The sequence below is a fragment of the Ambystoma mexicanum genome, chromosome 1p, assembly GCF_040938575.1.
Source record: "Ambystoma mexicanum isolate Mex_15411 chromosome 1p, UKY_AmexF1_1, whole genome shotgun sequence".
NCBI classification, from domain to species: Eukaryota; Metazoa; Chordata; class Amphibia; order Caudata; family Ambystomatidae; genus Ambystoma; species Ambystoma mexicanum.
The window spans coordinates 706,229,392-706,242,314 of record NC_090921.1 but is presented as its reverse complement, the minus strand read 5'-3'; positions in this window follow the sequence as shown (position 1 = coordinate 706,242,314).

Sequence of the window (12,923 nt, the reverse complement as noted above, 5' to 3'; positions counted from 1 at the left end):
CTTCAGGTAGCGCAGTCATGTTTAGCGGTTCAGGTGTCGTGTGTGGTTTCATGATGGCACAGGTGGGACAGTTCTGGAGTAGTTCTTCCACGGCAGTGTCTAGTTGGGGAAACCAAAGTCTTTGTCTTAGCATCCTCTTTGTGGATACAATTCCCCCGTGTCCTTCGTGTGCTAGTTCTAGCACTTTCTGTCGCGAGCTTCTCGGGATCACTAGTTTTGTTCCTTTCAGTAGTAGTCCTTCCTCTGTCTTTGCAAGTTCTTCTTTTACAGCTAATAGGCATGTGATGTCTTGTTTGGTGTCATCATTCATTGCCTCACGGATTTGTTTTGCTTGCTTCCATCGTCCTGTTTCTAGGCATCTTAGGATGGTCTGTATTCCTTGGTCTGTGTTAGACTCCCTTGTTATTTGATCCATGTCCAGTCCTTGTGGTGTGCTGCCGTGGATGACGTATCTTATATACTGGTCGGCAATGGACTGTTCCGGTCCGCTCTTCTCCCTTGGGTGGCGGGAAAGGAAGTCTGCTGGGTTTTGTTCCTTCCCTGGCCGGTGTATGATCGTGAATTGATAGTCTTGCAATCTAAGTGCCCACCTGGCTATTCTTGGTGGCATTTTTGCTTGCGGGTTTCCATAGATGAAAGTGAGTGCCTGGTGATCTGTCACCACTATGAAAGGTTTACCGTATAAGAAGAGATGAAAATGCTCGCAGGCCCAGACGACCGCCAGTCCTTCTTTCTCTGCTTGAGAGTAGGCTTGTTCAGTTTTGGAGAGGCTCCGACTGGCGTAGGATACTATGTGCTTCTCCCCTCCCTCTTTGTCGTCCAATTGCGTAAGAATGGCGCCTAGTCCTACGGGACTGGCATCATTGATGAGTTCTGTGGTCTTCTTGGGGTCAAAATATGCCATGTTTCGGGCGTCGGAGATACGGTCTTTAATGATCTGAAATGCTTCTTGGCACTTGGGCGACCAGGCAAACTCAATGTTAAGTTTGGTGAGGGCTCTAAGAGGTTCGCTGATGGACGCAAAGTCTCGTATGTACCTGGTGCAATAGCTGGCAAGTCCTAAAAATGATCTGAGGTCTGAGGTCATTGTGGGCGGTTCAGCTTCGCGGAGTGCGCTACCTTTTTCGGGGTCAGGCGTCATGCCTTTCTCCGAAAATATGTGCCCAAAGAATCCGAGTGTCTTCTTGCGGAATTCACACTTCTCTTTGTTGAGTGTTAGCTGGGCTTCTTCTAGCGCCATGCAGACTCTCATTAGCGTGTCATCATGCTGTTCCTGATTCTGACCGAAGACTAGGATGTCATCGCTGTAGTTCAAGCAATTGGGCACGTGTTTGATGACATTGTGAATTTCTGCTTGAAAGATTTCTGCCGCTGACGATACTCCAAAACTAAGTCGCTTGTAGCGGAATAGACCTAGATGAGTGGCAAAAGTTGTTATGTATCTGGAGTTCTTGCTGAGCTCCAGCTGATGGTAGCCTTTGTTTAGGTCCAATTTGGAGAAGATGGTCACTCCATTTAAGAGGTGCACCAAGTCCGTTATTCGAGGAGCCTGATGTCTTCCTCTTAAGATAGCTTCATTGGGTCTCCTCATATCTACACATATCCGGATGTCGGAGGAGTCCCTCGTAGGCACCGGTACTATGGGGGAGACCCATGGTGTGGGGCCTTCCGCTGGCTCAATGATGTCTGCTTCGAGTAATTTGGTCAGTTCATTTCAACTTGCTGTTGAATGTTAATGGGGATGCCTCTGTAATGTTGTGCCACTGGTGTGACACGGGCATCAATGTGAAGTTCAATTTGTTTGCCCTTCAGTTTCCCCGAGACCTTTGAACAGTGTTGGGAAGACTTGTTCGATGCTTGCTGTTGGATCTACGTATTTGTGCACCATGAGGCGGTATAATGTGTGAATGAGTCCCATCTCTATGGCTGACCGGTAGCTTAGGATGCATCCGCTCTCGGTGGCTGCCTCTAGCACGTGCATGGGGATGTTTTTCTCATGTTCTTTGTATCGGCAGGATGCCATGAAGAACCCTTTGCATGCTAGTGGTGTTTTTGAGCCGTATGGGTAGATGAGGGCTCGGGCTGGCTGTAGGTGAGGAGCGTTTGGTATGCTTTCATATACTTCCTCACTGATCACGTTCACGGTTGCCCCTGTGTCTATTAGGAATTCGGCAGCTGTTTGATTGACTTGCATTCTTAGTATTGGGCTGTGTTCTTTTGCCGTGTTGTTTCCGAGGGCGTATAGATATCCCCTTTCTCCGCGGTGTTTCCTGTTTCTCCGGTCGGCGGGATCTCTCTTCCTATGATGCGCTTGACACGCTGTCTGACGGTGACTGTTCTATGAGGCACCTTACATATCTCCTGGGTCGTCTTCTTGTTTTTGATGGAGTGGTTTTGTTCTCCCTCCAGTCTCTCCTTTCTGACCTTCTTTCTGATTGTTCATATTGGTGTCGGTGCCGGCCTTGTTCGTGGAGTTGGTGCGCTGTTCTATGGTGATGGGTGGGTTGGTTCTGCTCCAGCTCCATTGTGGTTTTTCCACTTCTTCCGGCTCCTCTCATTTTGCTGCGAAATATCAGGCACACCGACTTGTAGTGGTTGTCGCCGCCACATGCAGAGCAGGTCTGGCCCATGGCAGGGCACGTTCCTTCATGGGGGTATTCATGTCCACATCTGTAGCAGAAAGGGTCAGTGGTGACTCTCGCTGCCCCCGCCAACTTGTTGATGCTTTCTTGCTTGCCGTGCGTGATCTTTATGTAATCCAGGCCTTCCACTTGCGCTGCGAGGGCAGCGTCTGATCTTGCCAGGCGCAGGATTTCTTCTAGACTCCTCGGCTGTTGTAGTAGTCGTTTTCGGAAGTCTGTGCTTTCGCACCCCACTATGATTTGCGACCTGAGGGCCTCCTCATTTGAGTAGTTGTTGAAATCACAGTGCTTCATTTTTGACCTTAGTCTCATGACAAAAGCGTCTATGGTTTCCCCTCTGTTCTGCTTGGTGGTGTGGAATACGTGTCGTTCATAGTCCACGTTTGTGTGGGGTGTGAAGTATTCCGCGAGCGTCGTCTTTAACTTGGTGTAAGTGTCTATGGTGCCCTCTGGTATTTCGTCAAGAATGTCTCGCACGTTGGGACCTACAGCATGGTTTAACAGGTTTAGCTTTTGTTCATCCTCTAGTGGTCCGGCAGCTTTTAGACATACCTCAAAGTCCCTCAGCCATCTTTTCCACCTTGACCCCAGGGTGCCTGTCTCTGTGAGGTCAAAATTTGCTGGTAACTGGGCTAGAAGGCTGTCCGTCATCTTTATGTGCTCTTGTCTGGCTGGTGTTACTGGGACTGTAAGTGACTCCCTTCGAGCTGGGGTCACTGGGGCTGCAGATGACTCCCCTTCCGAGCCACTCATGGGTTAACCCTAATCGTTATTCTGACTTCCTTCGTGCCGAAATGTCTTAGGAGTGCGGTGGTATATGGACGCCGCAAGGGGGCGCTGCGTTGCGAGTTCGCGCTCCACTTGCTGCTGCAGGGTAGTCGCTGCGCTGTGATTTGTGAGCCTGGGGCCTTATATTTGCTCGTGTTGGGGCGCTTGATCTTACCCTTATTGGCGTGTGGGCGAGGAGTGGGAGGACCGTGCCTTAGTGGTTCCTCCGGTCGTCCTTTAGTAGCCGTTGCCGTCAGCGGGAGGCCAGTGCTCCTCAACCGCCCGGAGAAGTCTATGCAGGGAGCCGACTGCTCCACCCGCGGGTGTTTCAGGAGGAATACGCCGGTCGGCGTTGTTGCCGTTGGCGGGAGAGCGGGAGAGTTTTTTTTTTTTTTTTTTTTTTCCTCTCCGCCCGGAGTACTGTCACGCGGGGAGCCGTTCCGCCTGCTCCACCCGTGGAATTCACGCTTCGTCGCCTCGCCGACACTCGCGCAGAGCCTTTTTTCTTTTGACAGCGGGGAACCTACTCGCTCCGACCCGCCGTCCTCGGGGTTTTCTCAACCGTGAGGAGAAACCCGTGGCTTCGGTGGCGCTCGTCCACACGCCACAAGCACTCAGGATCTGAGGTGGCGGGCACGGCGGGGCATGTGTCCGCCTCGTCGCCAATGTGGTGTCCCACAGGTGGACCTCCTAACGCTGCCAGCCGGCACTCACACGCAATGATGGGGCCGACTCGGGAGCTGGGGTGCAACACCTCTTAACTTTATTTCTCTCAAACCCGAACTGCCGCTTGCGCGGTATCCCCGCCCCTTCCCACCACGTGGGGCGCAGCCCACTAGACAGTGACAATAAAAAGAGGACTGTCCCTCTTATCAACTATGAGGTAACGACACCACACAAAGGATGCCCACTCAGGAGCAACTGCATAGCGTACATGCCAATAAAAGATGTATTAAAAACATGTATACGCAAATATATCAAATTAAGAAATACTGTGTGGGTAAAGGGATCCAGAGGTGGGGCGGGGAAGGGCTCGAGTCTTGGATGGCAGCCACTCAAGCATGGGAACATGGCTCTCCCCTGAACGATGGAGTGGACACTTTAGGAACATCATTCTAAGAAACTGGGGAAAGTGTTCAGGCATACACAGAGAATCCCTGCAACTGAGGTGTGCATTCATCTTCCTGGTCACTCAAGTCTACACTCTCAAGGGGGGAGGAGGGAGAAGCTAATATGCACTACCTCCACGTCCCTCTTCCTCATCACAGTACTTACCTCTGAGGCCCTTTTTAATTTATTTTCTTCTGAGGTATAATACCTCCCACTTACCCAGCATCCCAAGTTAAAATGTTCCTGTCCTCTGGCCAACTTCCTTCTTTCTGGTGCAGGGCACTGGAGAGCACCATCTGCTGGCGTCCTGGAAGGTCCCTTGGCAGAGCGTTGGCTCCTGCCCTGTGGGGCTCGCTCCTGGTTTTCCTGCGGGGCAGGTGTTTCCAGTTGAGCGCTAGTGCTTCCTGCTCGGGTTGCCAGTTGGGTGAGAGGGCCCATTGTCAGTGTGGCAGTGCTGTGCCCTGGGTCCTCCGACCCAGGGTTTCCAAGTGAGTGACGGTGCAGCGATGGTGGGCTGCTGCCCATGGTGGTTTGGTGCCACCCCCTGTGGGGGAATCGGCACTTGTGGGCACCTCTGCACCCGCTGACAGCCTCCGTGGCCCTTGCCTTCCTGCTGCATTGTAGAGGGCCGGCTGCCCGATGTTCTGTTGGTGCCACGCCCTCCTGAAGTCCGTCACTGGTGGGCAGGATTGTTCTGACCGGGGGATTTGGAGCCCTTGTCTCCCTGACGGCTCTTCATCGCTATGGTCTCTGCGCTCCCTGGGGTGTGGCTGGGACTTTTTGCTCTGGGCTGCCACCTTCACGGCCTCTTGGTGGGTATGCCTTCCGCTGTTGCGGGCAGGGGCGCTGCCCTGTGTTCTTTACTGCCGCCCCTTCCCAGGGTACGGCTCCGGTGGGCGGTGGTGACCCCGGTGCCCTTGGCTCTTCTTCCCAGGGGCCTGTTGGCTGTCCGGTGTACCTTGGTGATGTCCCCTCCTAGGGTGTGGGGGCGATGGGCTGGGCCGGGACTGGCCGCAGGGTTCGGTGGTATTTTCCTCCCTGCTGTGCTGTTTGTTGCCTGTGGTCTGGCAGCTGTCCAGGGTTGCTGGTGGTGCCCCTTCCTGTGGTCCGGTGCTGGTGGGTGGGGCTGGTTCCAGCCACCAGCCACTTTGGCGCCCTGCTGCTGTTGCACCCTTTTGCTGGCTGCCTGGTGCAGTGCGGCTGGAGTGACCTTCCTTGGGCCCTCTTCTAGGGTTTAGTTGGCCGGGCCTCCTGTGTGGTCTGCCTTCCTCGGCTGGCCTCCTCGCCTGGGTTGCCTGGGACCGCTGGATTGTGGGTTTGGGGTTTCCCCTCGTCCCCAAATGATTTTCTGGTGCTGTTGGTGCAGGCTCTTTGTTGGCATGTGGGGGGGGGTTGTCAGTGGGGGGGGGGGTTGTCAGCAGGTGGGCCTCTTCCTTCTTCCACTTATTTGGATCCCCCTTAATTGGATGCAGCCTCTGCGGCTGCAGCGGCCAGGGTCGTGCCTTGCCAGGATGTGCTGTGTTGCCCCTGGTGTGGGCCGGGTTGTCTCGGCTACCTTGGTCCAGAGCAGTTGTGCATTGCCTTCCTTCAGACGCTGCTGCCGTTTTCCCTGGGGATGGGATTGCCTGTGGCCTGGCTCCTCTGTTCGTTGGGCGGTTCACTGTGCTTTCTCTGTCTCTTGCTGTGGGCTGTCTCTTTCAGCCTCTGTGACTGTGGGCATCTTCCTTGCCTGTCTGGTCAGCCGGTCTTCTCGGTCAGCAGAAGTGGCGGCTGTTCAAGGTTCTGTGGTTTGCAAGGGTCACTCTGGATTACAGCTGGTTTGCTTGTGCTCCCCTGCCCTTCAGTGCCCGTCTCTATGGGTCCTGTATGGCGGGCTCCATCTTGGACAGCTCTGTTGTCCCCCTTTGGGGTTTTCTGCTGGTTTGGCCTCAGCGGTGATGGTTCGCAAGGTGTCCTGGCCAGCGTGCAAGCAGGCAGGTGCCTCTGTCAGTGTCTCTCCTCTGCTCTTCGGTGTTCCTCCTCTTCCACATCTCAGCTTTCCTTTTGGGGCTGAGGCTGCGTCTTTTTAGGGGCCACAGGGGTGGGGGTTGTGCCCTCCCTTGCCATTCTCATTCTTCTTGGTGGGTACCAGTGCCCTGCTTTTTCGGGCCAGTGGGTGTTTGTCTCCAGCCTCCCTTTCTGAATGGGCCGGTGGCCCTTGGATGCCTGGACTCTTAATGCATTCCGGTAGATGAGTAATTGCCAACCATGTTCCATTGCAGAGTCCCCGTGATAGCATAAGATTGCATAGTAGCATAATTACAGCACCTACTTTCAGTTTTAGTTTGTGAGGAGGCATTCGTCCTACATCATTTCGCTCTTTAGAGATAAACATTGAGCCGGTAATTAACTGTTCATTCACACTGGAACCGCTGTGCCCTGTGTGAAGAGAAGTGGGATGGAAAGAAGTAACTTCCAAGTGTTTGCAATAGTGGAAAGTGACGGTGACCATGTAGAACCATGCTTATTCTGTTTGTAGAAATGATAGCTGTTGTTGAAGTGGGTGCACTTTGCCATTTGGACAACAGAGGGCAACCTAAGACTGAAAATTGCATCAGTCGAGTACGGAAACATACCTAAGCTATCTATATTTAGAAAGAGAATAAAGATCATGAAGTAAACAAATACTAGGATGGTATGTTGTGTAGGTTTCCTCCTTTCTTTAGTTTTTTTTTCTAACGGATTAGGAAGAACACATGCAAATACATACGAGTAGTTTCAAGCCTAATTAAGTATTGTTATGATGACCAAGAGACATGGAAACAGAATTGTACGAAGAACCACATTTTAATAGATTGTAAACGCGCATGGTTTCACAGTATAGAACGTCTGGTATGGAAATATGAAGGAGAGAGCGAGACAGATCTGCAGGATCTTGTTACATCTCCTCACTCATCCCCTATGCTTCTGGCATACCTAGGATATTTATTCCAGGTGAAAGAGCATCTAGAGTTGCTCTGTGTTTGGTGCACCTAGCGGTGTGTCGGTTTAGAGGGCAGTTTCAAAGGCAGTCTGTTACAGCTTCAGTAATTCCTATTGATGAAGAGGAATGTGTCAAGAGGTTAAGGAACAGGAAAGGAGTGTACAGTGTACCAAAAGAATGCAACTGAATCTCAAAAGATGTATTGTCATAGATAACCGATGCAGGGGGTGAAGAGTTGCAAAACTGATAGAATGAAGGGCTATACTGAAGAAGGCGCAGCAAAAATCAATGAACATTGTGGAAATATCATCAACCATCATATAAGAGGTTTGACATGGCTTAAGTAGCCAGAGAAACCTGTTCATAATCAGCTACTTACATCGCTGTTGGATCCAGAACCTGGGGGTGGACAAGTGGGGGAGGATCACCTGGGTGAAGGGTCCTTGGGGATTGGGAGTGAAGTGTCCATGGGTGAAACGTGGTATACCCCCCTTTTCCTACAGACAGTAAATCTGCCCTTATCCCTCCCACTACCTCTTTAGGCTGTGGTAAAATGTCTCTCCTCATTTCCCCACATGTAACATTTACCAGCACTGAGACATGGAATTCCCTTTTGCCTAATTATCAATCACCCTACTCTCTCGCAGCCTCTGCAGGGTATTCTAACTCCTATCCGGTTTCCCGATCCCCAATTCCAACCGAGACAAAGAAGAGGAGACGGAGAGTGATGAGGATTACCGATAGGAATAACACTGTGCAGGGAGAGGCATACTACACTCCACCATTAGGCTTTCCCGTTAATGGAGTCAGGTGCAGTCAGGAACTTAACAGCCATCCCACACACCTGCATTCTATTACACACCACTTCAGGATTGACCAGGAGAGAAGGGGTCATAAGTGTCATGCATGAAGTAGCACGGAGCAGAAAAGATGAAAGAAAAGGAAACTAGTAAAGAAAGCAGATTGAGAGAAGAGTAACGAGATCGAGAGAAATGGAAAGAAAGTCGGAAAGCCGAGCATGCAAGGGATGCAAAAGAAATTAAAGAGGTCGCGACTAACCCGAAAAGAAAGTGAATGGTACAAGCGGCCCATCAGAGTGGAAAAGGTGCCAGATGGCACAAAGAGGTAAAGAAAGTGCAAGTGTGCACAGGAAAGCAAGGCAGACGATGCTAGTGGGCATGAAGAGGTAAAGAAAGCACAAGTGTGCAAGAGAAGGAAAGTAAGGTACCAGAGGGCACAAGAAGGAAAGTCGAGAAAACAGAGGGGAACAGGAAGGGGCGCAGAAAGTCCCTGAAGGAAAATAAAAAGGGCAGGGAAATTAAAGAGAGGGGTTAAGGCTAGGAGTGGTTGTGCTTAGGAAGAAAAAATAACCTGGCATTTTTTAAAGTCTCTGATGCAAAAAGAGAACTGCATATGAAAAACAAGGTACATCCTGACAAAGTGTAATTGTGTTTGAACTTGAAAGAATCCTGAGCTTGGGGAAGGGAATCCCGAGAGGCCCAAAAAGTGTATTTGTGTTTGAACTTAAAAGAAGCCAGAGCTTGCGGAAGGGAAGCTTGAGAGTCCCAAGAAGTATACTTGTGTTTGAACTTGAAAGAGGCTTGTGCCTGGGTAAGGGAACCCTAAGAGGCATATTAAAGTGTAATTTTGAATATTTTGTGTTACTGAAAGAACTGAGGATTGAGGAAGGGACCCCTGAGGCATTAAATACATTAACATTGTTTGGACTATGGAGACGTTCCGATGCGCAGTCCCTTTTGAGGGAACTCATCCTTTTGAAGCTGTCCAACCCACCTCTGGTTTGGAATCCTGGTTTTCCTATTTTTGTTGAACCCCCACCTTTTGCTTTTGAAAGACTAGAACTGTGAATTAATTGGGGGGGGGGTTCAGATTTGGATGTAGGAAATGTATTAGTTAATGAATTAACTAATGGAGCAACGTTAGGGTAGATCAATGTTATTCAAATAGAAGAGAAAAGTTTACAATACGCACACCGTATTAACATTAAGAATGGATGCAATATTGTTATAATGTTGCAGTTTTGCATGTCTCTAGAATAGTTAAGAGGTTTGTTAAAGTTAACTTTTTTGTGTTATTTTTGTGTCTAGTGTGATACATTTTAAATGTTCACACATGTAACAACATAAATCCGATTAATATAAATCTCATTGGGCTGAGTTGCACAATGTGCTTCCATATTATGAACATGCAAGTGTCCACATCCAGGAGTCTTGAACACAGGAGGTTGGCAGGGTGACAGTTGAAACCACATGGGAATGGCTATTTTCAGCTCAGGGATGGTCCAGGGGTTTTCAGCCTGGAATATTTGTTAAGCAGTGGCCAAAGAAGAATCAGCCACCTGGTACTGTCAATCTGGAGGAAGTGGCTGCATTTGTAACATGGTGACTAGGAACAGAAAGTGACCACTGGCCTATGAGAAGGTTAAATGGAATAGCAGGGAGAAGATTATAATGGGAACAGAGGCCACATGAACTGAAGTAATGCTCACGCAGGGTGAGAGAACGCCAAGAATAGATATCTAGAGTGTCCAAAAGCTTGGAGAAAAGGTTAGTGCTCAATCAAAAGAGCCTTTTTGTTAAGCTCTCCTGTGCTTCAAAAAAAGTGCCCATACATCAACCATGCATGTCAGATTTAGCATTACAGGCCTGTAACCAAGTAGAAAGCTGTACTAAAAATGTATTGTATGCCATCTTATGATTGTATATCTTGCAGGAAGAAACCCAAGAAGAGGTTTGCGCTTGCATTTGCAATGTCATGAAAATGGTATATTCAAGCGAGTGGTGCTGCAGTAAAAGGAAGCCAATGGGATGGGGGCGGGGGGATTACATGTCCTTGTATTGGGCCAAACCATCTGAATTTTGGTTAACGACTTGTAAGGTAACATGAGGGAAATGTGGGAGTGTGTTAAGTGTCCTGGAAATGTATATATACTGTATCTGATCTGTGGTTGGAGAAAGACTCAGGTTAGTTCCACTCCAAGGAGTTGTCTAGCCTCTCTCCCAGCAGCCGTTGTGAAAATAAACTTTGTTTAATGATAACGTGCATTCACTTCTTTTTAAAAAGTAGGCTGTTTTCGTGTGCAGAGATCTGAGTTCAACCCCTAGACCTACTATAGTGGGATGTTAGATTCAGTGATGCAGTGTCAGTTCCCATGTGAACAGGCTTTGGCAGCAGCTATCTTTGCCATTGAAAAATCTGCTACGATTACTATGGGGTGCTCAGTAACTTTCTATGTGGAACACGCAGTGTTTGGTGTGCAGTGAAAAAGTAAAAAACATTATGTCGAAAGTCAATGTCGAAAAAAAATGTCGAAAACTTTTTTTGAATGTTGAATTTTTTTATTTATGTTTTTTTGGGTTCCGCAACAAAAAAAAGGGGTAAAACGAAAAAAAAGGGGGGTTGGGGAGGAACCCCCCATTTCAAACAAAAAATAAACAAAAGAAGACATTTGAAATTTGTTTTTTCGACTTTTTTTTTCTCGCCATTATGACTTTCGACATAATGTAATTCGGTAATATCACTATAAACCGCACTGTTTGCAATAATCGAGCAGTCCAAATCCAGACTGACCGCACAAAGGGCATCTGGCTACGAGGTGATTTTGCCAAGCCCATCCATTCACATTGTGAGGTGTAAGCTGGTCAACCCAGCCACATTTCTCAAGGAGCCGATTACTGAAGATGACGAAGTGCATGACTGTGTTACCTAGGAGCGCCCCGAGGATGACATACCTAAGGCTAGGGACTGTGCTCTCAAGGAGGGTTAAGTCATTTTTGTGGATGGTTCAGCAACCATTGACCAGGAGACAGGGGAAAAGATGCACAGGGGCCACACTGGTCCATTAAGTTGATGGAGAGTATGAGGTATTCGTTCAGAAGAGATTGCCCATGCACAGTTCTGTCCAAGCTGCAGAGCTCATTGCCCCAATAGCAGCACCGGAAGCATCCCAAGGGTGCCGTGTGACAATATACTCTGAATAAGCATACATCACTACTGATGTACATTCAGGATTGCCCCGATGGAAGAGGAAGGGGGTTTTGAGGGCTGATGGGTCTCCAGTGCAACATGCAGCCCTACCTGACAGTAGACTGCTCTCTCATGGCCCACTCTTGTCGCAGTGGTGAAGTGTGCCAACCGCACTAATAACACAGACCCAATTTCCCTTGTCAATGAGGCAGCAGAAGGGGCAGCCAAAATAGCGGCAGATCTTCCAGTACCAGATGTACCAGCCTACCCAGAAGTAGCAAGCTTGCAAGTACAATTAGAGGTTCCATATACTGCAGTACCAATCACACAGATCAAGATACAGGGACAGGCCCCACAGGAAGAAAACCAAGTTGCGGCAAAAAGGGGCTGAATGCATTCACCTACCAACCTCCTTTGGAGACCGGTCATCACAGGTAAGGTAGTAATGCCCTGGGACTTGGTAATGGTTGCTTTTGAGCAGCTGCATCACCCAGCACATGTGTTTAAACACCACATCGCTGCAGACATTTAGGAGGATTGGTACGTTCCGAACCTGCAGGAATTGTTGAATATTTTTGTAGCCAACTGTACCACATGCAACCTTTACAACTTGTGCTAAACATGGAGGGCACTGTATGGCACCTTACCCCACCCCAGTGGGCCATTCCAGGAACTCCACATAGATTTTGCCGACATGGGGGGGGAGAGGTATAACACCTATGGGTATATTATTGTCATTGGGTGTCCATTCTCCTGGTAGGTTGAGGCAGAGCCATACACACATACTGACGCTAAGTCAGCAGCCACATTTTTAGTACAAGAAGTGTTTCCTCGCAGGGGTGTGTGTGAAGTACTTAAATCTGATAATGGCATCCACTTCTACAAAGAAGTATTTAAAGAAATGTCAGCATTGTCAACCATTCGCCATAAGAAGTGCTATATTTACAACCCCCAGGCAAACGGGATTGTTAAAATGATGAATGCACTCAAGCGGCAATTATCAAAATTGTGTGCAACCCTTAAAAAGAGCTGGACTTGATGAGCTTGAGAATGCAACCCTGCAAAGATCATCACCTCTCACCTCATGAAATTGTGACATGGAGAAGAATGCACATGCCACTTTCACCTGCACATAGTGCCTCTGATGCTCACAGGTCTGCCAGTGTTTTTTGGGGAGGAGTTTACAGGTTATTTGCATTAGTTAACCCGATGCATAAAAGTTCTCGACAGATTGCACCAAAAAGAGATGATCCAGAGGCTGGTGTGGCAGCCAACAAAGTAAGCTTACAACCACTGCAACTGATGCCAGGAGACAATATCTACGTCCACAATTTCATTCAGCATTGGAGTCAACCGAGTTTCAACTGTCCTTTTACAGTGGTCTACACCACTCTGTTCACCATCAGGGTAAAGGAGCTGAGATATTGAGTCCACCTTTCTGATGTCCGGAAGGC